Source organism: Vicugna pacos, chromosome 15, assembly GCF_048564905.1.
Source record: "Vicugna pacos chromosome 15, VicPac4, whole genome shotgun sequence".
NCBI lineage: Eukaryota > Metazoa > Chordata > Mammalia > Artiodactyla > Camelidae > Vicugna > Vicugna pacos.
This window is the reverse complement of record NC_133001.1, coordinates 58,930,076-58,956,206: the sequence shown is the minus strand read 5'-3', so window position 1 is coordinate 58,956,206 and position 26,131 is coordinate 58,930,076. Positions and strand designations below refer to the sequence as shown.

Genomic DNA, 26,131 nt, shown 5'->3' with positions numbered 1-26,131 from the left:
GTGTCTGGCCTCCTCCCATTGCAAATTAAACAGCCGGTCTGACAGGGTTGGCAGCCTTTTGCAATTTCTGATTGAGCAGAAGATGGAAGAGAAATTGCACCGGTCTGATTTATACCACAACTGCTACCAGTAAGAGGACCACTCAGAGCCTTGCCCAAGCAAAGCTGCTCACGGCTGCAGGAAAGGCAGGAGGAGGCGGTGGTGAGGTGGGAGCCACGTGCACGGGGAGGGGCTGTGTCCGGTTCTGCAACAACTAAGCCTGGGCTGAGGAGGCCCCACCCTGGGAAGCGGTGTGTGCAGGGCCTTAGATGGTCTGGATTCATATTTCATTTGCTTTTTCTCAGATGAGGATAATTTTTTTCATGTTCAGGTTACATATGCGTATGGAAAATAAGACGCCTTTTAAGAAGATGCGTGGCCTATGGAGATGAATTTTAAACCTTTGCAGGAACTGTGGCTGAAAGGCTTGGCACCGTGTTTGGCTGTGAGCTCTGCTGGTTCTGAGGACCCATTGACCTCAAATGGCTTCACAGAAATAACTGGTATGATTAGTCTCATTTTCTCCCACCATTTTACGTAAACATACTCTGCTGTGTTATACATTTTTGTGTGTCTTTCATTATGTGGTCCACTGTTTAACTTTTTACAGTTGGTATTTTTTTAAAGACCTAACTGAAGAAACCAATGGCTCAATGATGAAATCAAGGAGGAAATTAAACAATGCCTTGACAAATGACAATGAAAACGCAAACATACAAGAATCTATGGGATGCAGCAAAAGCAGTCCTCAGAGGGAAGTTCATAGTGATACAGGCCTCCTTCAAAAAAATAAGAAAAATCTCAGATAAACAACCTAAACTACCACCTAAAAGAATCAGAGAAAGAAGAACAAACAACACCTAAAGTCAGTAGGAGGGAGGAAGTAACACAGATCAGAGAGGGAATAAGCAAAAGAGAGATTTAAAAAAACAGAAAAATCAATGAAACCAAAGCACTGATTCTTTGAAAGGATAAACGAAATTGACAGACCTCTGGCCAGGCTCATCAGGGAGAGAAGAGAGAGGACACAAATACATGAGAAATTGAAAGGGGAGACATAACAGCTGACACTGCAGAAATGCAGCAGACCAGACAGAACGCTGTGAACAGGCACACACCAGCACGCCGGGCAGCCCAGAGGGGATGGGCAGGTCTCCAGAAACATACAGTCCTTCAGAACTCGATCAAGAAGAAACAGACAATGTGAGCAGAAGGATCATTAGAAGTGAAATAGAATCTGTCAAAACAAATAAACAGACAGACCAACTCCCTGCAAACAGAAGTCCCGGGCAAATGGCTTCATTGGGGAATTCTACCAAACATACAGAAAAGAACTTGCACTGATTCTGCTCAAACTCTTCCTGACGGTTGGAGAAAAAGGAACACTCCCAAAGTCATTCTCTGAAGCCTCCATCACACTGATACCAAAATCAGACAAAGACACTACCAAAAAAGAAAATTACAGGCCAATATCTTTGGTGAATATAGATGCAAAGATTCTCAACAAAATATTAACAAACAGAATCCAGCAACACATGGAAAAAGATCATACACCACAATCAAGTTGAATTCACCCCAGGGTTACAAGCATGGCTCAACATATGTAAACCAATGTGAAAGGAAAGACAAAAACCACATGATTATCTCAACAGACACAGAAAAATCAATAAAATTCAATATCCATTCATAATAAAACTCTTACCAAAGTGGGTATAGAAGGAACATATCTCAACAGAATAAAAACTACATATGACAAACCCACAGCTAACCTAGGACTCAATGGAGAGAAACTGAAAGCCGTCCCACAGACATCTGGGAGAAGGCAAGGGTACCCACTCCCGTGACTTCCATTCAACATAGCATTGGAAATCCTTGCCACAGCAATCAGACAAGAAAATAAATAGCAGGTATCTGAATCGGAAGGGAAGAGGTAAAATTGTCACTATATGCAGATGACGTGGTGCCAAAGATATAAAACCCTGAAGACTCTACACAAAAACTAATAGAACTGAAACATGGATTCAGCAAGGTAGCAGGACACAAGACTAGTGTGCAGAAATCGGTTTCACTTCTTTATACTAACAATGAAATAGCAAAAGGAAAGCGAAAAGAATCCCTTTTAAAGTTGCATCAAAAATAGTTGGGGATAAACCTGATCAGGGAGGTGAAAGATATTTTATATATATTTATATATATATATCACATATATGTACACACACATATATATTACATATATGTCACATGTATATGTACATTACACATACATTACATATATATAAAAATATTGCATATCTATGTAATTTATATATACGTAACAGGATCACTTTGCTGTACACCAGAAACAAACACAACATTGTAAATCAACTCTACTTCAATATAAAGAAGGCGTAATTGAGGTAAATACATAATAAACGACACAACTCAAGCTGTAAAACTTGATGTTTTAGCGTATTTATACAACAGAGCCATTAGCACCACAGTCAAGATACTGAACATCCATCTGCCCCACTTTCTTGCCGTCCCTCCTTGCAGACCCTCCTGCATCCTCAGGCACCTTCTGACGTGTTTCTGTTTCCAAGAGTCGTCTGCACATGATGGATCCACGTGGGACGCTCTCCCTCTGGGCTGGGGAAAGGGTCTCTTCCTCCACTCGGTTTCATTCTTGCAGATCCGTGCACGTTGCTGCATTCATCATTATTTCATTTTCTTTTTTTAATTATGAGAAGTATTGGCTGTATGGATACACCACAGTTTGTGTACCTGTTCACCTTTTGTTAGGCAGTCTAGTGGTTTCCAGCTTTGAACTGTTACCAACAAAGCGGTTATGAATGTGATGTACAAGTTTTACATGAGTAAGCGTTTTCACTTATCTTGGGTAAAAACAAACAGTCAGCAAACAAAAAAGAATGGAATGGGTTTTTCACACGACAGGAAAGTGTTTCCTTAAGAACGTGCCCTGCTGTGCTCCCCGTCTGTGCCCGACCGCGGGCGCACCAGCCTTGCAGAGGGCTGGTCTGCGGCTCGGGCAGTGTTCTGTGTTGCCCTTCCCTCCCTTTCTCCTTCGGATTTTAGCCTTTCTCAGAGGTGTAGGGTTCTATCACACTGCTTTTCAACTTGTGCGTTTTCGAAGACAAATGATGTTGTACATCTTTTTATATGATTCTTTGTAACCAGTACATCTTCTTTTGTGAAGTGTGGGTTCGAATGTGTCACTCTTTTTTCCACTGACATTTGTCTTCTTAACCGAGTTCTGGGAATTCTCTATATATGATAGATACATGTCCTTTGTCAGAATCATGTGATTTACAAACACTTTCTAAGAGTCTGAGGCTTGTTTTTCATTCTCTTCACAGAATCACTCAAAGAACAGATGTTTTTAACTTTGATGAGGTCCACAAGATAGAAAGGGCTGACTGAGAATAAATCCTAAATGGGAACCACGAATTCCGGCTGTGGGAAATGTGCCTGTCTGCTTGAAAACTGGGGTCAGCTGTAACCCCAGACAGTCAGCCTCAGACAGGCTGATAGCCAAGCACCGCTGTTCATTTTCCCCCATCATACTAACTCCAATTGGGCCATGTGAGCCACAGCTCCAAGGGCCTTGCACGCTTCATGGTTTGGGAACTAAATTCAGGACACCCAGCTATCACTGTGAAATGATACGGAAACTATGAGACACTGAGATGATTCTGACACCATTTCAAATCACAGGAACATGTGCTATCTGAGCCTGGGAAACAAACCAAGCGAATGTGTGACGTTACAGCAGTAAGCTACGCTGACATTTCAAAAGTAAAAAATACAATGTAATCCTTACACGATGACAAATTAGAAATTAGTTTGGTTTTCGGCTTTTGGGAATACTTAATCTCTCTTTCTTCCTTCCTTCCTTCCTTCCTCTTTTCTTTCTTTCTTTGTTTTTCTTTCCTTCAACAAATTAGAATCCTCTTTGTATGACAAGAGGATTTTGATGCCGCATGGGGGGGAAGGATTGGCTGACAGACACATTTTAGCTCGATCTGCGTGGATGTTTTCCCATGAGAATAAAGCTGCAACTTTGGGTCTTAGGATAAAGCGGTCATGACAAAATATTTTGAAAACATTACATTTCTACAGGCTATCTGTTTCTCAAGACGTGGGAAATGGTACACATGCACTTCTTCAGGGTTCAGTACAGGAGTCTGGCATTTCAGCTGGAGGGATCACATTGATGGGACCAGAATGGTGAGAGAGAGAGACAGAGAAAGGGCCAGGGGCCAGAGAGGGTGGAATAAAAATAAGAAAGGACTTATATTTAGGAATGGAAATATTTTCCACCTCATCCACTTGGATTTCCAGGGCCCAAGGTAAAAAATCTCCCCAACAGCTTACTCTGAACGCGGTAGGGTAGGTAAAGACAGGCCTGCAGTGGCCGGGCCATACATACCACGTGTTCAGAACAGGCAAGGGTCAGTGGTGGCACCGAGGGGGCTCGTTCTGGAACAGAGATGCGGGCCGGCTGCTTGCTCTCGTGTTCTCTTCCCTCAGCACTGCTTCTCTAACTTTAAGACACTGCTCGGGGATCGAGAGGAAATTAAATGCGAACGTTGAACCTTGTGCTGTGATGGGTCTGTGATATCATCGACCGAGATCTGTCTCCTGGAAACCCTGGAAGTGCTGAGGGGAATTACCACGTATCCCGCAGGAAGAGAAGCTGTAGCTCTGTGAGCAGAGAGGGTCTCAGGTGTGCGTGTCACAGAGGCGTTGTGGACACTGTGGGGGCAAAATCATCATATTTAACATTTTCCCTCCCCTGCTCGGGAAACAGACTTCTGGCTTTGCCCGTTCAGTGCACTCCCCTTATTCAAAAGGGGTGTTTTTTCCTTCTCAAATGAGTCACTGGGTTTTCATGAGGCAGACTCCAAGAATAAGGAAAAAGAAACAGGAGTAAGAGTCAGAAGGTAACAGTTTAAGGACAAGAGGCCCCTGGGCTGACGCTGCAGGAGAGCTGGACAGGGAGGTGGAGAAGCTGCAGGATGTGGAGAAAACTGAAGAAGGCAACACAAGCTGTAGGAGGCAGGCCTCCCGCTGCTGGGCGCTGTGGTTGTGGCGCCCACGCTGCTCCGAGGCTGCACTTCCACCGGTACCCTGCTAAATGACAGCCCTCCCGTTTTCTGACGTGCCGTGGGTTGCCGCATGCAGGGACGTATGCATGGTTTTTAAAGCAATGGACCAAATGTATATGCACTGATTCTGGAAGATATTACATCTGTCAAAACCATAAAAAAGGTGTTTTGAAAATAGACAAATAACAAAAAGAAAGTTCTTAGAGTTTGAAGAGTTGATAGTCAGGTTTGAAGAGTGACCTGGAATAAAGCTATGAAAATCTTTCAGAATTCAGGGGGGCAGGAGAACTGAAGACATACATCCAGGTAACATCAGGGCAAAGGGGACACTTAGACAATCAACCTAAGTGATTTCAGAGAGAAGAGAGAAAGGAGAGGTGGAAAAGGCAAGTAACGGAAGGAATTCTTCTAGCCTTCCCCTTCACTGCTGGTTCTCCGCCCTTCCCGCAGCCAGGAGCTGGCACGTTCCTGGCCCCCTGCAGATTGGGGAGGCCGAGCCCGAGGGCTGGGGAGTGGGTCTGTGCAGGGGCAGCGACGGTCATTTCCAGCCAGGGCACCACGTGCCGGCACGCGTCTCCAGGCCCTTCCCCTATGCCTGCCTTGGGAATACGCTGTGGTGACGGCTGGGGACCCCGAGGCGGAAGCATCCTGCACCCCTGAGACGCTGCACGGGGGACGGCTGCCCTGGGGCACCGTCTGCACCCACAAGGGGCTCTAATCGAAGTCAAAGTGTCCTGAGGTTAAGCTGCCGAGATACTGGTGCTGTTTGTCCCTGGGACCTAAGACCTTCTCCTCGTGATAATATAGTTATCTTGATTCCCATGCTTTATGAATTTATTATACAATTTCTATATAATTTAGCAACAAAAAAACTCTATGGTAGGTTGTGAGCAAGACTTTAGTAGTAAATATGGATATTAGCAAAAGTCTTCAGTCAACGTACCGAAGACGGGTGGTATGTCCTGGATCAAGAGGAGAGATGAGAAGCGATTATGGATCAAACTGTCATACTGAAATGTAAAACCAGGAGTAGGTGGGATTCATATTTAGAAAAAAAGAAGAAAGTAAAGACATTCGCTTTCTGGAAAATTGTGAATTCTACCTCTCGGGAATTTCAAAGCTTCGGAAGTCCTGAGGCTTGGCTTTTCCTTAACGCCCCAGCCTCCCCGGCTGCTCCCCAGCGACCTGCATATTCTGGGTGTATGTCCTCCGGTTTGGCCTCACATCAGCCAAACACACGCCCTGAGGCAGTGTTTTCCGGTGTGCGCTGAGCCACCGACTGCTGGATTCTCTCGGGGTGACTGTGAAAATGTGGGCTCCTGGTCCCCAGCCCAGATTCCAACGAGTCAGAGGCTCCCGGCCCCTGGGGAGACAGGGTTGTTGAAACACGTTCCTCGGTGAGTTTTATACGCCACGAACACTGAGAAACACTCCAACCAAGTGTTTTCTTGTCCCACAGGCCCTTTGAATGGCTGGTCTCCCTGAATGATTATGTTCTGAGGTCTATGTCAATTGTTTCATCGTTTGTCATATTCTTTTTTTTAAACATTTTTATTGATTTGTAATCATTTTACAATGTTGTGTCAAATTCCAGTGTAGTGCACAATTTTTCAGTTATACATGAACGTATATATATTCATGGTCACATTTTTTGTCATATTCTTATTACCATTACAATATAGCTGATTTCTAGGTTGGTACGAGAAGCCAGGTATTTCTCCGGACAACAGGACAGACCAGGCAATCTGTCAGAGGGCAGAGAGAGAACCTGCATCAGAGAAGGACCCGTGGACTGAACTCTTGCTTCTGTTGTGAAAATCCTCCTGTTATCTGCAAATATGCTCCTGATTTTAAATCTAAACCTCACACGGGGTGAAGTCGTTGGTCTGCAGTCTCACCATACACCCTCTTTATTGGATCAGCTAGCACGATGGTCTACTGTAATTCTGGACGACATTAACACAACTGCACACCTCTCAGGAACACGGAGGACCACGCGTAACAAGGGCCCTAAGGAATCTGTGTATGTGTGTGTGTGGTGGGGGCGGGGGGAGTGTAGCCCCACGGGTGCATCGGCACCGCCTATCCTTGTAAGAGAACTCCTCAGGCCTCGCTATGTGCCTTTTATTTTGCAGATTTGCTGAGCAGACTAGAAGCAACAACAGAACAACTGTAAGAGCAGGTTTGCTGCTAGAGGCGGCTGCTCCTGAGCAGAGGTGCAGGGGTGAGGCGATGCAGCAAGGAAGGAAAGGCAGAGGCCAGGCAGAAGCAAGAATGAGCTTGAAAAATGAGTTACACGCCAGAAAAGGAAACCTGTCCCTCACAACCGCACCTGCCTTCTACAGACAGATTGTAACATCCTCTGTCGTTCTGAATGACCTGAAGGGTTGCCCTGTATATGTCTGGTAATAAACACCAAAGAGGATTGCATTTCTGTTTTTCATAGAGGAGAAGATAATTTGAAATTCCGGGTTGGGGAGGGAAGCACACATGGAGAATGAGAAAGGAGGCGGTAAGCCTGCGGCTTCGTTGAGGGAAGGGCTGCAGAGAGAAGCCCCCGTTCCCTGCCGAGGAGCGAAGTGGCCGCTTCTGTCTCCGCGGAGCCGTGGGGGACGTCTGCAGTGCCTGCGCACAGCTGGTCTGGGGAGCCTCTGGCTGGGGAGGGACTGAAGATCTTAGGCAAGGACCCAGAGTGTAGAAAGGACACCGTCTGAAAAGAAGTCCTTGGGGAATTCTCCAGTCTCTTTGGAGCAATTTGTTTACAACTGTGAGGTTGGAAGATCAAATTGCTTTAGTCTCTCCATGGTGGGTGGTGGTGCTTACATTGGGGGTAGCAATTATATTCGTTTTAAGAAAACTAGAATTGTGCATTACTTGGTTGAGGAGTTTATACCCTGTCCCAGGCTTAAATGCACCAACACTCCATTTCCAAAAATGTTCTGAATGAGCACTGAGCACAAGTACTGAGCCCCCGCGGAACGTGGCGCTCAGAGCAGGGAGGCAGGCTCCGCTCACTCCTCAGCCGAGTCCCGAAGGATGGGTATGCGTTACTGGACGGATAATAAGGGTGAGGCGGGCACCGGGGCGGAGGCACGTGGGCACGTGTGTTCCAGCAGCAGCCCTGAGCCCAGGACAGCCGCGGGGCAGCAGGCCTGGAGGCCGAGGGCACAGGCAGGGTCACAAGCAGTCGAGTACAACACGCTAAGGAGTTTAGATGCTAACCTGCAGGTGGTGAATTTACACGATCAGATTTGCGTTTAAAAGATCACTCTGGGCAAGTGTGAGGAAACAGTTGCTGAAGCGGAGAATGACCAGGATCTGGTCACAAAGCCGGCGCTGGGGAGCCCAGCCCCGGACGCGTGTGCACCGCGAGGGTCGCCTGCGTCATGGTCCCTCTGAACCTCTTGCCTTGGCGGTGTCTCCACTCTCTTGGCCTCTCATGGACGGGAGACCAGAGGCGATGACGATGGACATATTGACTGTGATCAAAAACGCGTGTTCCTTCGAAACGTGTCTTCTTCCTTCTCACGGCGCGTGGGGGCTTTAGCAGGGAGGACCAGAGGAAAGACGCAGCGTCATACAGCAAAGACCCACGGAGGCCGTGCCAGAACGCCCCTCCCTCCTGCCCCCCCCCCACTCCCTGTTGATACGCACACATTCACACTCACAAACACGCCTCACAGCGGAGTGTTTTACAAGTAGACGCTTCAGGACACAGCGTCTCCCAGGGACCCAGAAGCCCCGGGAGAGCGACGCTTCTGTTCAAGGTCGGTGGCTGTACCGTCAAAATAAGCAGCCGTCTTATTCCGAAGACCCAGGTGAAGACTGGGAGGCAGTGCAGCAGGACGGAATGAATGCAGATTTTTTGGGCATGAAACAGACCTTGAAGAATCAGTCAGAATTAAGTAGCCATCTTGTGTTTCTTTAGGACGATGTCCTCATTTCTCCGAGACTTCAGAGCAGGGCCCGTTACGTGGGAAAGGAAGTGGCTGCTTGGGGGCGGTTGTGAGTTGCTGCACAGAGATGCGGGGCTACCGTCTGGCACAGAGACAGGTGCTCAGTGAACATTAACCCAAATGGGGCGCTGATGATGGTTTGACGGCTAAGTGATTCCACACACATTAATGTACTGGGTAGGGAGAATACGGAATGCATTTTAAAGAGAGAGACAGAGAGAGAGGGAGGGAGATTTTGTAGAACTTATTTAATTTTGGAGGATTTCCACCGTACTCGACTTGGTACGCAGTCTTTATGCCTGTGTTTGGGTGCCGCGTCCCTGGTACTCACTATTCATGCTCTGCAGATACACAGCAGAACAATTATGTGAGGACCAGGGACGTCTGGTGCATAAAAGCCTTAATACAGCTTAGAATGCTTGTGCTGCCAAGAATCAGCTGGTCACTGTCAGGCAGTAAGGAGGATATGGCTGATACTTCCAAAGGATGGTGCAAAAGACGTGGGGATTTCTATTCTGTTAGCCACTAATTACCAAAGAGTGTTTCTTTTTCAAACAGACCGAAGTTTTGTTAACAGATTATGTAACAAAATATCTGATTCATGTACATATTTTTATTCATCTGCAAATTACTTTTTTTTTGCTACAGAGATTAATTTGAAAACTCTTGGTCATGGAACATCATGTACAATTTAGTACTCTAGCATTTGTTGAGAATTATTTCTTTATACAAAAGTTTCAGGGAAATGCTATTTTAGAATCTAGCGTGTGATGCAAGGAAGATCACAAGCTCAGTTGGGGGATCAAAAGTTTGCTCACTCAGGTATAACTGGAAATATTTGAAAAATTTCCAAGTTTATAAAAAATTACACCTCCATTATACACGTGTGTGTGTGTGTGTGTGTGTATAAGTTTATATGCACAAATAGATTTACATTTTTATGGTTAATATCCGTAGGAGCATATTCACCTAAGGTCGTTTGGTTGCAAAACATTTAATTACTTCAAGCAAGTTTCCCCCCACCTCACCCCACCCCCTTTGCCTTGGGGTAAAGCAAAATTTCAAAGGCGCTGTAAGAGCCGAGTGGCCCACGGAGATTCCCTACAGTTCATTGGCAGCACTGGAGTTGCTTAATGCTGCTTGGGTGAAATGTGCCTAGGTCCCAACAAGGACTGATGAGGGAATTTGTAGCTTGGTTTTGGTTTTTAGGAGGTGATGATCCGGACTCTCAATAGAGAGGTCCTTGGGGCTGATGATGGGATGGGCTGTTTCACCCGAACATCCCTGCACGTGTCTGAGCCGAGCTGAACGCCTGTAAGAGCAGACATGATGCAGCCGATGGATGGACAGGTGCCCAAGGGTAGAACGTGGATCTCGAAGAAGGCACGGTGGTCACTTTAAATGAAACAGGAGCTAGTTCTGCGTGGACTTCAGTGTGTCAGTGCTACGTATGCCAAGGAGACTGAATCTTTCCATGACCTCTGCCGCCGCCTTTAGAAAGTGGCGGAGCACATTTGGAGGACTGTGTGTGCCACACATCCCGCTCGTGCAGAATTGTCTCCGCAGTGGAGGTTCGTGCAGTTCCTGCAGCTTCACGGACTGGAGCTGACAGTTCTCAACCCGGGAACATGTTTAACTGGAATCAACGGAAAAATTATGGCTTGACCTGGAATTTATCACATCACTCACAAGTCTTCCTACTTGTCCACACAAAACTTGACAATCTGGAAGAAAAGGGACCTTCCTTCTTACAACTTACGACTGGTAAGTTTAGAATTTCTGGTGGTGTGTCCGTTAGTGAAATCTGCGCAGTGCAGTGCTACCAGCCAAGCTCACCAGCCAATCTCAGTTTGCATCTGGAGTTTGTAACAGGAGAGCGACCCCAAGCCTGTGGGTCATCCCAGCAGACGAGCTCGTACACAACCCTCACAATTTTCACCATCGTTAGTGACGTCACGTGGCCACCGCTCTGTATGTTTACTGTCACATTCCTTTGAAAGTAATATGACTTTATCATGATTGTATCAAGCCCGAATAAACTTGACTAGCTTCATTGTAAGAATAAACATTTATTTTAATAAATTTACAAACCCAGGCACGAGATTCATAGAAACATACTTTGGCCACTTAATAACTTTCAGAAAAGACATCTGATTCTACTTTCCCCTGTCACTGCGGTTCTAATTGCTTTGATATAATAGCCGTGGGGTTTTATTTTTTTACTGATCAGACAGATTCCTCACTAATACATAGCAGAAAGAAATATTAGAATTCTGTTCTGTTTGACAAGGCTGTCGTTAAAGTCAGTTGGATCCAATTTATTTCCTCCAATGCTTTCATATTGAAAGCATCTTTGAAGTTCCTTTAGCCATCTTTGGTGAACCTACGTATCTGATGTGTGATGAGACCGTGGAGAAAATATTGCATTCGACCCAAATTTATACGTTTCTATACAAAGTTGTGCGCTCTTAGACAGAAACAGGTTTATGTGCACTACCAACTGAATTGATTCATTTGCGATACCAGTTCATATTTTGTATGCTACTGGAGAGCATAGCTGGTTTAATATCTATATTCAATTAAAACACTTTACATGTAAGCTAGTGCTGTACCAGCCATATGTTAACACAAATATGCAGGAACTCTTATACTGATTTTCACTGCATTATAATCTTACTTGACCTTTTATATACTTTACGTATTACATATAGTACCATATGTAGTATAGGTAATATTTTATATAACATATCTGTACTGTACAATATATAATATATAATGGTGTCATGGTAATATGTGACATGCATTTTAATATAATATGTTAATTTACAAATATTAATTATATTATATTGCTATAATAATAATAATATAATAGTACTATAATACACATTAAATTATAAATAGTACAGCAGGCTTAAGAACTCAGGACCTGAACTGTTAATCTTTACCACGATAATCAATAATCTTCAGTCACATCGTGAAGTCTCTGAGCTTAATATTTTTAATTGGGGCAAAAAATGACTGGCTCACAGGGCTGCTTTGAAGCTGAAAGGACAGATCACTTTCTGAAAGCCTTCTGTAGGTAACCCAGGGCTGCACAGACACTGCGCGCTTCCCAGCGGGTGCTCTCTCACACCCTGTGCATATAGCCATGCGCAGTTTTGATACATTCCATTCAAGGAATAGAAGCAGGTTGTGCTATGAGATAACATAAACCTAGCTTAAAGTATTACAAATTGAATAAAGAACGACCTACTTCTAAAATCCACAGAAAGGATAATGAGAAAACTTTATTTTTATTTATTTTATTTTTTTATGAGCAAATTTTAATTCAGTTAATTTGAATGGTTTTCTGGGGCTAATCACTGCTTGTTAAAGTAAATGATGTCTTGACTCTAGCGGGTTGCACAGGTACATACTGTACAAAGACCAGTTGATAATGCATATAAAGATGCATACAAAATCACTTATTCATAGGACTGGAATAAAATTTCTAATCTAAAAATTATTGTATTTGCCAATTATCTTTCTCTGATTAACACAAGCAAATGCTTAGGTGATCTCTTTAAGGGATACACTATAAATATATGGATACATATATTAATAATAGAAAACTTTGTAAACTTAATAAACTTAATAAAAACTAAAGCCCTTGATTGCTTGCAAAATACTTTTAGAAAGTATGACTATCACTAGACTCAGAGTCCCAGTTCTCCGGGTGCCTGATGTGACACGCAGCTGGGACTTTCCCTTCCTCCTCTTTCAGAAAACATTTCTCAGTAATATAAATATATTTCACGTGCAACTTTGCAAATGAACCGCTGTCAGACACTAACCAGGTTCTTCTGTTTCTGAAGCCTTCTGTCATCATGTGTTCAGTCAGATTGGGAGGGAGATAGCAGGGGACAGAGGACGGGGTAGGTTACTCTGGAAAGATACCGCTTTTCTACAGAGGTGAGGGGTGTGTGCGTGTGCATGTGCGTGTGCGTGTGCGTGTGCGTGGTGTCTACTGAAATCACAGCAGAGAGGGTGCCCGTCGTGGCAAAGGGCAGCGGTGGGGACTGCCCGGGGCCGGCTCAGGCTGGCTCGTTCTCCTTGTGTATGATTTTCCCTCTTGTTTAGCGTTGCCCTTTTACTCACTGTTGCAAAATTTTTGATTGTCGAATCCAGTGGTTTGCTGCCATCCCCTTATTTTGGTAGAGGGCTCTCAATTTCTCTTTTGGACAGTGTCCACCTTCGGTATGGCCATGCGATCAGGGAAAGACATCACCACCAGTCTTTGCCAAGTTTGGTTGCTTTAAGCTAAGTGTGGTGGTTCCTCCTTGCCGAGGCTGGGTTGAGGTCAAAGCGTATGATAATTCTGATACATAAGGTGACAATTCCTGGGATCACTTCTGAGAGAAGTTTTTCTCAGTCTTATAAAGAGTCCTGTGAAGGGGACTTTCCTTTGGTGAACACACACTTGGCCGGAAGATGAAGAGATGTGCGGAGCCGCGGCAGCCTTCAGGGAACCAAGCCGCGGACAAGGGCCAGCGTGCTGAAGAGGGGTCATGGAAAAGCAGAAATCCTGGACCCCCCGACTACACAGAAGTGCCAGTGATTTACCCACACCCAGAGCCCTCTTTCTCTGGATCTCTCACTATGAGAGAGGCTGTAAGTCAGTATGTTTAAACAATTGACTTGGATTTTTGTTGCCTGCAGCTGAATTTATGCTTATTATATCGTTTATATAGGAATGTACCATAATAGTTCATAAACATGATGGGGAAATTTAATTTCAATCTTATGTAAATAGTTACCAATGCTGACAAGATTTTTAAAAAGAAAACAGTCAGAAATATTTGCAGGCTAATTTTGTAAACTTAAAGTTTATGACATATGAGTTAATATTTCCTTTCTTCACTAATTCATGTATTAATTTGGTGAATTTTTAGTAATTACTTATTATGTGTCTGAGTTAGATCAATTAAAAGGGCGGTAAAGTCCACACTGGGCACAGTCCACCCGGAGCAGACATTTTTCTATTTCTGTGTATTTTTTTGCTAATTGTGCATCACTTTCAAGCTTACAGCAAAATTACAAGTACACATGACTCAAAAAATTATTTGAAGGTAAGTTGTTGATACGATGCGTTGTCACTCCTGGATATGCTGGTGCATTTTTCATACAAACAAGTATATTTTCATACATGTCATGACACAGTCATGAGTCAGAAGATCTGCAAAGTCAGAGTAGCTCCTCCAATTGTCACCAACGTTCTTTACAGAAAAGGAACTGTCTCAGGGTTGCACGCTACTGAGTCACGCTCTCTCTCTCATTTCCTACAGGCTGAATCTGCTCCTCAGTCTTTCCCTGACTTTCAGAAACCTGGCACTTTTAAGGACTTCGGCTTTTTCATTTTGTAGAGTGGCCCTCGATTTGGAATTGTCTGATGTCCGCTCATGATGAGGATGCTGGCAGGGAAACAGGCGTGGTGCCGCGTCCCTAACTGCAACCTAAACGGTGGCACGTGGCTTTGGTTTGTCCCACTGCTCATGACGTTAACCTGGATCACTCGGTGCAGGTGGCATCTCTCAAGTATCTCCATTTTCAACTCCCTCTTTCACACTTTGTGATGAACAGGTGTTTTGTGGGCTGGTGCTTCAAACACTCCTTTCCTCAACAAACCGGTAAGTCCCTCACTTACTTATTTGTATCACTAGGGACTTGGATTTTCCTGTTTTGTCCAGTGGGTTATAATCCATTAACACCAGTTGTATCTTGACGCCCAAATAGTCCCAGGTACTGCCAGTGGGAGTGGATCAGTGGCCCGACGGAGCAGAGGGCTCAGGGGAGCTGGCCGGGGTTCGGTCAAGGAGACGGTGTTTGTCACTGGAGTACCCGTTTCTTCAGCTGTTCAGACTGGACCCCCCAGCTGGTCTTATGGGGCACCAATGAGAAATGACCCACTTGGCATGCTCCGAGGACCCCAGTCCTGTCGGCACAGACTGAACTGGGATTCGGGGTCCACGTGCCGTGCTGTGAGTTCACATATGCGTCTTCCACATGGTTGGAAGTACGTTTACGGAACTGAGGTCTACAACCGCGGGCTGTGAAGCCGTCACCCACCCTCCGCCCTTGTCCTAGGCCGCCTCCAGGTTTCTCTCCTGGTTCTTCTAGCTGTGCTGGTTGGTGACAGGCTGCTCTCCCACGCTTAGACAGGTGGCTTTTCACTCTGTTAGAATCTGAGTCATCCATTCGAGCAGATCAACAAAGAGAATGGACCGGTAAGCACTCTGGGAAGCTGCCCAACTTCCCACATGAGGCCCTTCTGAAAAAGCCCCTCTCTCATCCTGTTCTCCTGCAGCACCAAGAATGGCGCCCCCACCCTCTGTGACGGGGTCCTCTGCAGCTTTTGGTGGTCACCCAGGGCTTCGCAGGGGCCTGTTTAGTGGTGTCCACCATTGGGTGGCTCGGCAGTCCTCATCCAGGAGCATCCCAGTGGTTTGAACTGGGATGGTTCCCTTGGAACCATTAAAATGCTCTTTGAGGATACCCTTGTCTGTGATGCACTGGGTTTTTTTGGTTACTCATGGCAGCTTATTTTTTTAATTAGTATTGCACAGCAAGCTACAGAGAAAAATGGAAGCATCACTAACATTTATGCATTCAGAAATCCTACCCGGACGAGCGGGTCACTCCACGACCCCAGGTAATGCATTAGCTTATTGCCCCTTTTATTCTGCTTTTAAAACGATCATTTCCGGCCACTTTTCCTGAGCATTAATGAGTCATCATCTTCTCTCATTTCGTATCATTCATGGTGATGACGCTATTAAGAAGGTGACAGAGAATTTTGGAAAGTAGAATTTGACTCGAAAATCTCTTGGGATTTTCCTGTAACTTCTTATGTGATGTGGTCTCTGACCTCTGTACCTCCTGCCGCCCTGGCAGCCCCTGGCCCACCTCGGCGTTAGCTCTGCAACTCCGCCCCCATCCCCCAGCTCTGATGGCTTCCTCAGCGGCTCTGACAGGAGGCATTACCAACACGCCCTTTTGTTAAATATGTTCATGATAATATTAAGACCACTGTTTTGAAGGCAATCCTCATGTAGTCTGGCCTAGTCAAAGGGAAGCTGGAAATCTGTGCAGTCAGTTTCTGTCCCTTCTCCACGGTCTCGTGGTTAACTCCACACCCTTCTCACACAATGGAAGGGGGACTCCTTCAGGCCTGTGTCTACTGGCTCTCAGGAAGGATGACTAGACTATTTCTGAAAAGGTGGATCCCAGCACAAAGGAGGGAAGGTGAACGCCCCCTGAGGAACCTTCCCCTTCCTAAGGATGGACTTAAGTCTGGGCCGAAATTAATCAATAAAGAGATCAGGTGTCTATTATGTAAAGCATCCTGTGCTGTGTACAAATCATAGATGTGCTGCCAAGCGGGGCTCTGTGTTCAGAGAGAGCTGGTTAGCCGCTCCCACGCTGAAAAAACTGAGGCTATTAATTAGAAATATAAATCCTGCAAAAACACTGTCAGACAGACGTCAGAATCAAGAGGAACAGAGAAGAGGGCTTGTCTGTGAACTCAGAAGGGTGTGGCTAAACAAATAGAATCAGACTTTTCACACAGAAGGACCTCAGTGGAAGCCTGGCTCAACCACTTCCACTACGTACTAGTTTAAAATGTCTAGTATTTACTTCTTTCTCTATAAAGGGGGGGTGCGTAGCTGCCTTGCAGTTTGATACGAGAGCCACCAGACAGCGTTACACACACACACATAGTTTATCCCGTTGTGGCGCTCTGCAAACTCCAGTCTTGTCTTTGAAAATTATGAACAATATTTTTAAATGACTATTTCTTCCTTTGTCCAGCAGGCATTTCTTGAACCCCTAGAGCACTTGACTGGCTGCTTTGGTACAGAGCACCACGTGCTGGGGCGTCCGAGAGGTGAGGGGAGCACCGTGTGCGTAGAGCGTTAAACTGGGTCTCCGTGGCTGCCAGAATTCCTGACGTTGTCTGTGTCTGCCGGAAATCCCGATGTCGTGGTCCGGGGGGTCACGACACCACCACCTGGACACTCACTGGGTTCCGGAGCAGACACCTAACACGGCCCGGCACCGCCTCCCTGCGCGCAGAGGATGCCCGGGCGCGCCCTTCGGAGCTCCTCGGTGCTCAGGCGCAGCTCCTCGCTGCAGCGGGAGGCCCGTCAGGACGGCCTCTCCACCCGCCCCTTGCTAAGCTGTTTCCCGTCTCTGGCGACCCCCATCTCCCTGCAGTTTATCCGATGAAACAGAAGGGACTGGTGTTCCCCACTGGACACTCCTTCCCTCAGGCCCGCGGGATTTATCGCCTCACCCTCTTCGGGCCCTCACGTAGAAGCCGCCTCCTCCGGCAATGCCCTGGTTGCCGTGACGAAGTCGCGGGCCCTGCGGGGCCACCCCCACCCCGCGCTGCTCTCCCGCAGCGCTCCCTTCCCGTGGGACTCTGGCGGCGCCCGTCCTCTGGTTGCCTCTCACCACTGCTCCTCGGCAGAGTGCCAGCTTCGGGCGGCCAGGGACCCAGGCCCAGAGGAGTGTCTCCTGCACGAGAGAGGCACCTTTAAACAGGTACGAAAACAAAGAAATAACCCTACATGCCCAACTTGGAGACGGAGAAAGAGAAAATTATTACCCAGTGCCCCCCCCCCCCCGCTCCCACAACGAGGGGAAACAGACCCTTTGGTTCTAGGCTTGTTGCTTCCCAAATCCACGCACACGAGTCATTACAGTCTCTGTACAATTCGAGGCAAATGGTAGAAACGATGTTTTATTAATTAATGAGTGGAGGGTGAAAACCTCAGTCAGTGGAAAACTGAGAGTCTGACAGAATAACCCACTCAGCTCATCAGAGGTGGGGAGACGCGGCCACCTGCATGGTGACCACCTGCGCGGGCGCCTGGATGTCCTGCGCTGCTCAGCTTACGTGAAGATTATTGACGATCAGGCCAAACCAAGAAACGGCCCCTGGCACCAAAATGCTAATGGCCCCGTGGTGTTCAAACGCCTAAACCAGGAGAGAAAAAGAGAGAGATGTGTGACGTTTAATGCATCCTACCGTCTTGTCTTCATCTTTTTTTCTCTTTTCTTACATCTCCCTCCTTCCGTCTTAATCATAGATTTATTAAATGTCTTCCCTGCACCAGGCACAGTGCTAGGCACTTAGGTCCCAGCAACTGAAAGTAACACTCCCACCAAAAAGTGGAGAAAGGCTTGCAATTCAGAAAGAGAAAGAAACGAATATGAAATACATGTATAACACTTATATACATAAAATATCATGCCCGTGCAAAATAAAAATGCTAAATTAGGTACAATAGATTACTCAGGGAATTAATCATGCTTCACTTTTTCAATACTTAACTAACCACATCTATAAAACGTATACAGTGTAAAGCAGGAGAGAGGTTGCTACGTTCACTGTCCAAAGGTCCATGTGTCAAGCAAGATGTTGGTAACAGACCCAGGAGGGCCTCTGAGAACGCACCCTCTCAGCTGTTTGAGTAGAAGCCAGGTGCCTAAAGGCAGGGTAATCCTTGGTTTGCCTACAGAAAGTAAACAGACTGTCATGTGGGCAAATCAAGTCTGACCCTACCTGAAATATTCTGTGGCTCACACGGTGTTTCTTAGCACTTCAGGATCCACGAACCTGAGGCCACAAAGTTTGCGGCTTTATGACTTTTGGGAGCACGTGGCTGTTCCTGTTTGAGACAGAGCAAACCACAGGTACCCGGAACAGCACTGCCACAGGACCACTCAGGAGCCGCACAGGTAGGGCCTGCGAAACGCTCCATCTGCCTTTCTAAGCGTACTTTGCTTCACATTTGGTGCACTCTAGGATTTGGGCAAAGAACAGGCATTTTATTGCAACTAAGAAGAGGCAGCTATTGCAAGACAGAAGTCCAAGGATCCAAAAGAATCAACTCTATGAAAAAGTTCACCTAGGAATCCTCTCCCGTGTCTTCCCGTGTGTAACTGCTTGACGCTTGACGTGCACACAGGGCACTCTGACAAGCTGGGCTCTGAGAGTGCTGTGTGCCCTGAAATGGACTGAAGACCTGAGCAACGTCTCCATGTCAAGGGGAAGAGCTGAGGGGTTAACATCGAATGTCACCTCCTCCGTGGTAACTAGAGTCTTTGCTGTGTATTTAATTTTCACGGCAGCATAGTCCTGTAGGTTTTATGATCTCCATTCACAGATGAAGAAAATGAGGTTTCTGAAGGTTAAAATACTTTTGGAAAGATCACATCACTTGTAACATTTGCAGTATGTGACAGTGCTTTCATCGAAGCCCCTGGAAGGACCCTACCCAAGCTCACACCCCATCCCCAACACTTACTGTGTACATTTACAGCAGGAACGTGACGCCTTAACATGACCATGTGGGTGAGGCGTTTAACAAAAGTAAAAGTCTGAGCTGCGAGCAACAGTGTTTATCGTCTATGGACAATGGGTAGTTCAATTTCTATCCACATCTAATTCTAGATTTTGACTCCCTTTCACAATCCCTGTCCTGCGGAGGACAGTTGCTCAGCCTCTAGACATCAGCTGCCCCCAGGGAAGCTTTGGTTTGGACCCGTTTTAACATCTGCCTAGAATCTGAGTTTTTGGTGGCGACAGCTTTGCCAGCGCATTTTATCTGAAATTCCATAAAAGAGCAGTCCGTCTACCATACAGCGTGTGCTTCTAACTACGTTTTTACAGAGGACGTTGTGTGCTGCAGTTTTTGCTAAATGATCTGATAGCCAATGACTTAATATGCTGCCAGACTTCCAGTTTACAGTCTGGATGTTGAAAACTGTATATGGCAAATAGGTAATTAATATGAATGATAGCAATGAAGCAACTAAAGGGACCAGCAACTCCTGGAATTTTAATAATAATAATAATAATAATAATAATAATAATAGTAGTAGTAGTAGTAGTAGTAGTATATTTATAGAAATATCATTATGTTGCTTTAATATAAAAAAGTCAAGAAACAGCCCAAAATATTCAATTAGTATTTACATTCTAATGTGAGAGGTTCATTTTCATTATATCATTTCTTGCATGTATTTTGACATAATTTCTGTTTTAGTATGTGAAATTCAATAGAATATAGGATTTGTATAAATGGCTAAGCCCAAATGAATCTCAAATGAAATATGTTGGATTATATTAATTGTAACAGAATTCCATTATCAAAACAGTGTTACAAGCTGAAGCCATGAAAGAAAATTTTGAATGGTGACAACTCAGTTGAACGAGTAGTAGAGAAGTTATATTTGCTGTTTCTATTCCTCCACACGTGAATTCTGCTTATTAACACACTGCTCAGCCATGTTTTCATTATCATTTGGCAAGATTATTTACATACAAACATATTTCAGGTAATGAAAATTTCAGCATTTAAAAAATGTTTAACAGCTTTTAATGAAAATAATTCCAAAGTTCGTTACACGTGTTTCTTTGTTTTTAAAGGTTGCTGTGATGAGTCAACATCACCGTTTTTAAACAGGGGCAATTGTAGGGCCACCATCATCTGTTGTCGATGGACATTTAGATTGTTTCCATGTCTTGGCTATTGTCAGTAGTGCTGCTGTGCACACTGGGGTGCACATATCTTTTCAAATTAGAGTTCCCTCTGGATATGTGCCCAGGAGCGGGATTCCTGGGTCACACGGTAAGTCTATTCCTAGTCTTTTGAGGACCCTCCATACTGTTTTCCACAGTGGCTGCACCAAACTGCATTCCCACCAGCAGTGTAGGAGGGTTCCCTTTTCTCCACAGCCTCTCCAGCATTTATCGTTTGTGGACTTTTTTTTTTTTTGATCTTGTCATTTTTAATGCTGAGATATCCAAATGTCAATTCCTTTTACCCACTAGCTAAGTTTCTGTTGCCTCCGTTTGTGCATAAGATAAAGTACAGAGACTAAAACAGGCCTTCGAAACTTCACCGCATTTCAGATTCTTCTCCGGCCACCCTGCCCCTTCCCCACAAGGCAAACATCCTCCAGCAGATGCATTGCACTTCTTGCGGTCCCTGGAAAATTCCAGGACTTTCTGCACCATGCCTTTCAACATGCAAACCCCTATGACATCTTTCCTCCCTTCCCCCAATGGAAAAGTCCATTCATCTTTCAAAGCCCAGCTCAGATGCCGCCTACCTGTGAAGACCTTCGTGGCTCCTCGTGGGGGCAGTAATCCCTCCCTCCTCAGGGCCCGGCCGCGGGCTGTGCGCGGCCGCGTTACAGCGCTTAGCGCGGTGCAGCACGGACAGAGAGCTCTGCCCGAGCAGAGACGGCTATCCCCTTCCGCGTCTGCAGCAGGTGCACAGTTCCTGGCACGCGGGCGGCGCTTGCTCCCTGCACGTTGGTTATGGGGTGAGAGACGCGACCCTGCAAGGTCCGCGGCCAAGAGAAAACGGCTTCCTCCTCCACGCTGTCCTCCGCGAAGCCGCGTCTCCTGCGGCGCTGGAGGCGGCCCTGGGCGGGGCGGGGACCCGGCCAGCCGTCCTACGAGACCCTCCGCGCGGCCCAGCCGAGCGGCGTGTGCGAGCCACGAGGGCAGTAATGACGCGCAGTCACGCGCTCCGGCTCCGGCGGGCGTCGGGTCGCGTGCCGAGACGAACGGCAGCACCGGAAGCGGCAGCCCCGGGTTATCGCCGGACCGGGCGGCCCACCTTGCTCTCCGGGTCTAGCTTGTGGACCACACGCTTCTTTTCTCAGCTTCCGCCGTTCCGGTCCCCAGAAAAAAACCCCTTCCCCTCTCCCTGCCGCTGCCCGGCGCACGCTTGCTGACGGCAGTCGGAGCGCAGTTACTGCGGTGGCCGTTCCGAGAGTGTCAGGAAGGGGCGATCTCTGCGCAAATTCCAAAGCTTGGTCAGAGCGTCCCCTCGAGTAAACACAGGTGGGAAACCACGCGGCGTTGTGTGCTCGCGGACCAGCGTCAGTTCCCGCCCACAAGCGCTCGCTGTGTCAGGAGGGCGTCTCTCAGTGACCCAGGCAACACGTGTCCAGCCGGAGGCCCCGCGGCCCGCACCCGTGGAGCGCGGCCGGGGGCGTCGGGCCCCGTCGCGGCCTGCGGTCTGCGGGGCGAGGCGCGAGCCCGCGGCCCCGCGAGCTCTCGTGCGCCAGACGCGCCGCTGGGAGCAGCGTCCAGGCTCAGGAGCTAACTCCACCCGGAAGCCTGGCAAAACACGCAGTTCATACTCACTCTTGTCTTTTCGGCCCTTTTTGCAAGACAGCCAACGCTCAGCTCGCGGCCCTTCCCACTGTTTCTCTTCCCTGTGACCCCAGTGAAGTTGCTGCACCAGGGCTCCCCTACATCACATCACATCACGTGAATAATTACTCACAGTGAGGTCTTACATCCCATTACAGAGCCAACTACACGTTTTGTAATAATAATCGTAATTGTAACAACAGAAACAGCAATGACGCTAGCCGGCATTGATTCAGTGCCTTCCAGTTTTACTGAGTGTTTCACACACAAAGTCTCATACGGCTTTCAGAATAAAATTGCAGAGTTCTTTTTTTCTCTCCTCCCCATTTTTAAAGTAAAGAGACTCAGACTTTTAAGAACTTAATTTCTGAGGGGTCACCGCGGTCCTACGGCAGGAGCAGACCCTGAAAGTCTCTCCTGGCTGTCCATCTCATGGTCTTTCTGCAGCTCACGGACAAAGAGAGGCACACTGAGGTCGCTGACAGTCAAGTACCCCGCACGTGGCACAAGGCTTGTCTGAGAGAAGGAAGCTCCGGCAGGAAGGTCCATCTCGCAGCGCTTTAAGCCCTGCCTGAGACTCGTGCAGAATCCCAGGCCTGTGGTTATGTTTTTTACCTCCCAATAAACCCCTGCGTTTCCTGTGATCCAGTCCTTCCGCAGACCGTCTGGAGGCTGAGTGATCAGGCAAAGTAACCCTGCGTCTTTCTCAGTGAGCCAGCTTCCCACGCAACTGTGACCAGAAGCCAGGCAGACAGGCCTCCCGATGTATTCGGGGGGGAAATCACCTTCTTCGAGGACATTATCTGCCTAATTAGCTGAATCATGAGGTCAGTATTCTGAATTTATGGTTCAGGAGAGAAACTCACTTTTCAATTCTGGCAATGTCCAAATTGAGAGGAATGAAGGCAGCTGGAACTGGGCGTTTATCCAAGACCAGCCTGGACAAAGCACCCAGCCTCCCTGTGGTCAAGCTGCAGGGGTCCTGTCTGCTCAGAGGCACTGTCTGTCTTCCCAGGGTGCTAGGCACCGTGGTTTGGCCTCAGATTTTGACACCTTCAAAGTGTGTGACCCTGAACAAGGACCCTGGCCACAATAAGACTCACTTTTCTAATCTGTAAGATGGGCCACATGCTGACCCAGAGCAGTCATTCCACAGCACACCCCCCTCTCCCGCTGGCTTCTTCCTGGGGGCCTCGTGAGTGAGGAACGAGCTTGTAAGCTCTCCCTTCCAGGTGACACGTTTGGGTGAGTCAGGTGACTCTTGGAGGCACAATGTTCTTGCTAAACAGTCTGCTGGAAATTTCAAGTCCAAACAAAGAGATTGGATGTCCCCACCCGCAGTGTCCTGCGTGTCCCGCCCGACTTCCAGGAACCTCCACCACCACAACCCGGATTATGGACTTGGGGACAGGAAGAGAAAGCACTGCGCGCCTGCGGCACCTGTGTCGCGGGGAGGCGGTGTGCAGAGCCTCGGAAGGGCAGCAGCGGGCCGTGCTGGAGGCTGGCCCCAGCCCCCGGCAGGCTGCAGGGCGAACAGCGTGGGGTCTCCTCCCGGCCCTGCAGAATGCTCTGTCCTCCAAACCCCTGCTGGGCTGTCAGGCACCCTTATCTTCGTTAACGCCTGTGAGGACCACTGTTGATGGAAATGGGAAATGTTTTAAATGGTGGTATAACAGTTGGAAACTAAGGGATGAAAATGGCTATTGACCAAGTCATTCCACAACCGGATTATGAGGCAAACTTGCCTGACACACCATGTTTCTTAAGTTTGGAAGTGATGGAGGAAAGTGGCCACGTGGCTAAAGTAACTGGCTTTGTGGTTCTACTGTTCAGTGTCCAGACCTCAGACCCACCTGAGCAGTGGCGTGTTGTGGGTGACTCGCCTATGAGAGTGTGGCAGGACCATAATTTCCTCACCTGCAAAACCGAAGTAGTAGCAGTTACGGATCGTTGTGGAGACTGAGGGGTGTAGTGCACGGAAAATGTGAAGGCTCTGCCTGCCATGTAGTGACGGGTCAGTGTATGTTTGGTGGCAGTATTATTTTTATTAATATTAGACTTAGAAATGCAAGGTATATCAATCTCTGTATCCATCCCAAATCCTATTCATCACTGGAAAATTGTGGGTTTTCTTGTTACAAATGACACAACAAAATGGCTAATTTTATTGAATTTTTTTCTCGAGTTTTTTTTTTCCCCTTCTATTTTATTAATGTATTTTTACTGTATATTATTCAAGGTACATTGTACTTCAGGATTAAAATAGATGTAAAATTATTTTGAAATGTTAAAATCTGCTTAATGGAGAAAGCCGCTTGCCGTTCAACCAGTTACCCCGGGATTTAGTGCTGCTTTGACTCACGAGGCATCTGTGGCTGCGGCTTCTGCTGGCATCTTGCTCTGCTTGTTGGTGGAGGTGATTTACCGTGCACGGCAGAGTTAATAGAATTTCCATCCTGTTGCAGGATTTGGGGAGTAAAATATACCAGAGTCCCAAACTAAAGGAGAATTCTCCACTAACAATTTACGGGGAAACATTACAACATCTGGGAATGACTGATGTCTACGCAGCAAACTTCTACAAGTTGCAGCCGAAAGAGCAGCACATGGCTTCTAAAAATCTAATCTCTGTCTGTAATTCATATCCTCCATGAAACAGGCAAAAATATAGCTCAGCGTAACCTTCATAGCTCAAAAAACCCTCTATCAAACTATCTAGCTGCACCTCTCCGACTGAAGTCACGGATTCTCAAACACCCCAGCCAACTGATATTTCCCAGCGCGGGAGAACATCTGATTCCACTTTCACCCATCAGTGGAGCTCTAATTACTTTGATTTAATGACTGTGGGATTTTATTTTTTACTGTTTGGACAGATTCCTCACTAATACTTAACAGGCAAGAAACATTAAAATCCTGTTTGGTTTGACAGGAGCAGAGTTCAATGTCAGCTGGACTGAATTTATTTACCCGAGTTCTATTTTGTCAAAAATATCTTCCGTGTTTTCTTTAACCAGATTTGTTTAGGAAACAAACTATATAATATGCAGGAGATCCAGATACATTTCTGATTCAATCACCGCATCGATATTTTGCGCACCACCCAGTTCAGGGTAAACGTTTTCCATTAGACTTGCACCGTAAACAGAGAGGGCAGTTCAAAGAGAACCACACATCAGTCAATGTCTGTTTCTATTTGGGTAAAGTTATAGCAAGGAGAAGCACACGATCGGCCGCCAGGATGTATATTTTTACCTAACGCATCTCTTCCAGGAACATTTTTCTGATTTTTCTTGGATCCCTGTCTGCGCGCTCTCTCAGCTTTCTCTACTTCCAGCATAGCATCTGCTTAGGAAACTGGAATTATTTGTGCATGTTACAGCCTGAGAGCTTGTCGAGGTCAGTGTGTTCATCACGTAGCAGAGTGTCTGGCCCATGGGAGGCAACTGGAACTATTTTTGAATTGCATTTTATTTACCTCTGTGCTTGATATGTGCATATACCAGGATGAAAGATAACCTCTGCATTGTAAAATATTGTGAAGTAAATATCATTTTATTATCTATAAAAATGTGTAGTAACACACTCATCGGCATGGTTGGCAATGGAAGATGGATGTTTTTCTTAATGACTGTGAGTTATTTGCAGCTATTTTGATTTCCAAGGTTAGGAATGAATGAACAGACAGGATCCAGTTTGTATAAGATAGCACAATTTCATTTGCAAATAAGACAACCAACTCTAGCTTTTTTTTAAGGGAGAATGTATTTATTCACTCACATAGCTGAGAGGAATGCTAAAAGTGGCAGAGG

The 26,131-nt window shown here is 46.5% G+C and overlaps 1 long non-coding RNA gene across 1 annotated transcript; it reads right to left on the bottom strand.

The window, feature by feature from the left end:
- Positions 1–17,855: 17,855 nt before the first annotated feature.
- LOC140685950 (uncharacterized) lies at positions 17,856–22,085 on the bottom strand. Its single transcript, XR_012059419.1, has 2 exons — positions 21,263–22,085; positions 17,856–18,119 (listed from the first exon to the last, which is right to left on the bottom strand). It is a non-coding gene; the product is annotated as an uncharacterized lncRNA (long non-coding RNA).
- Positions 22,086–26,131: the final 4,046 nt, after the last annotated feature.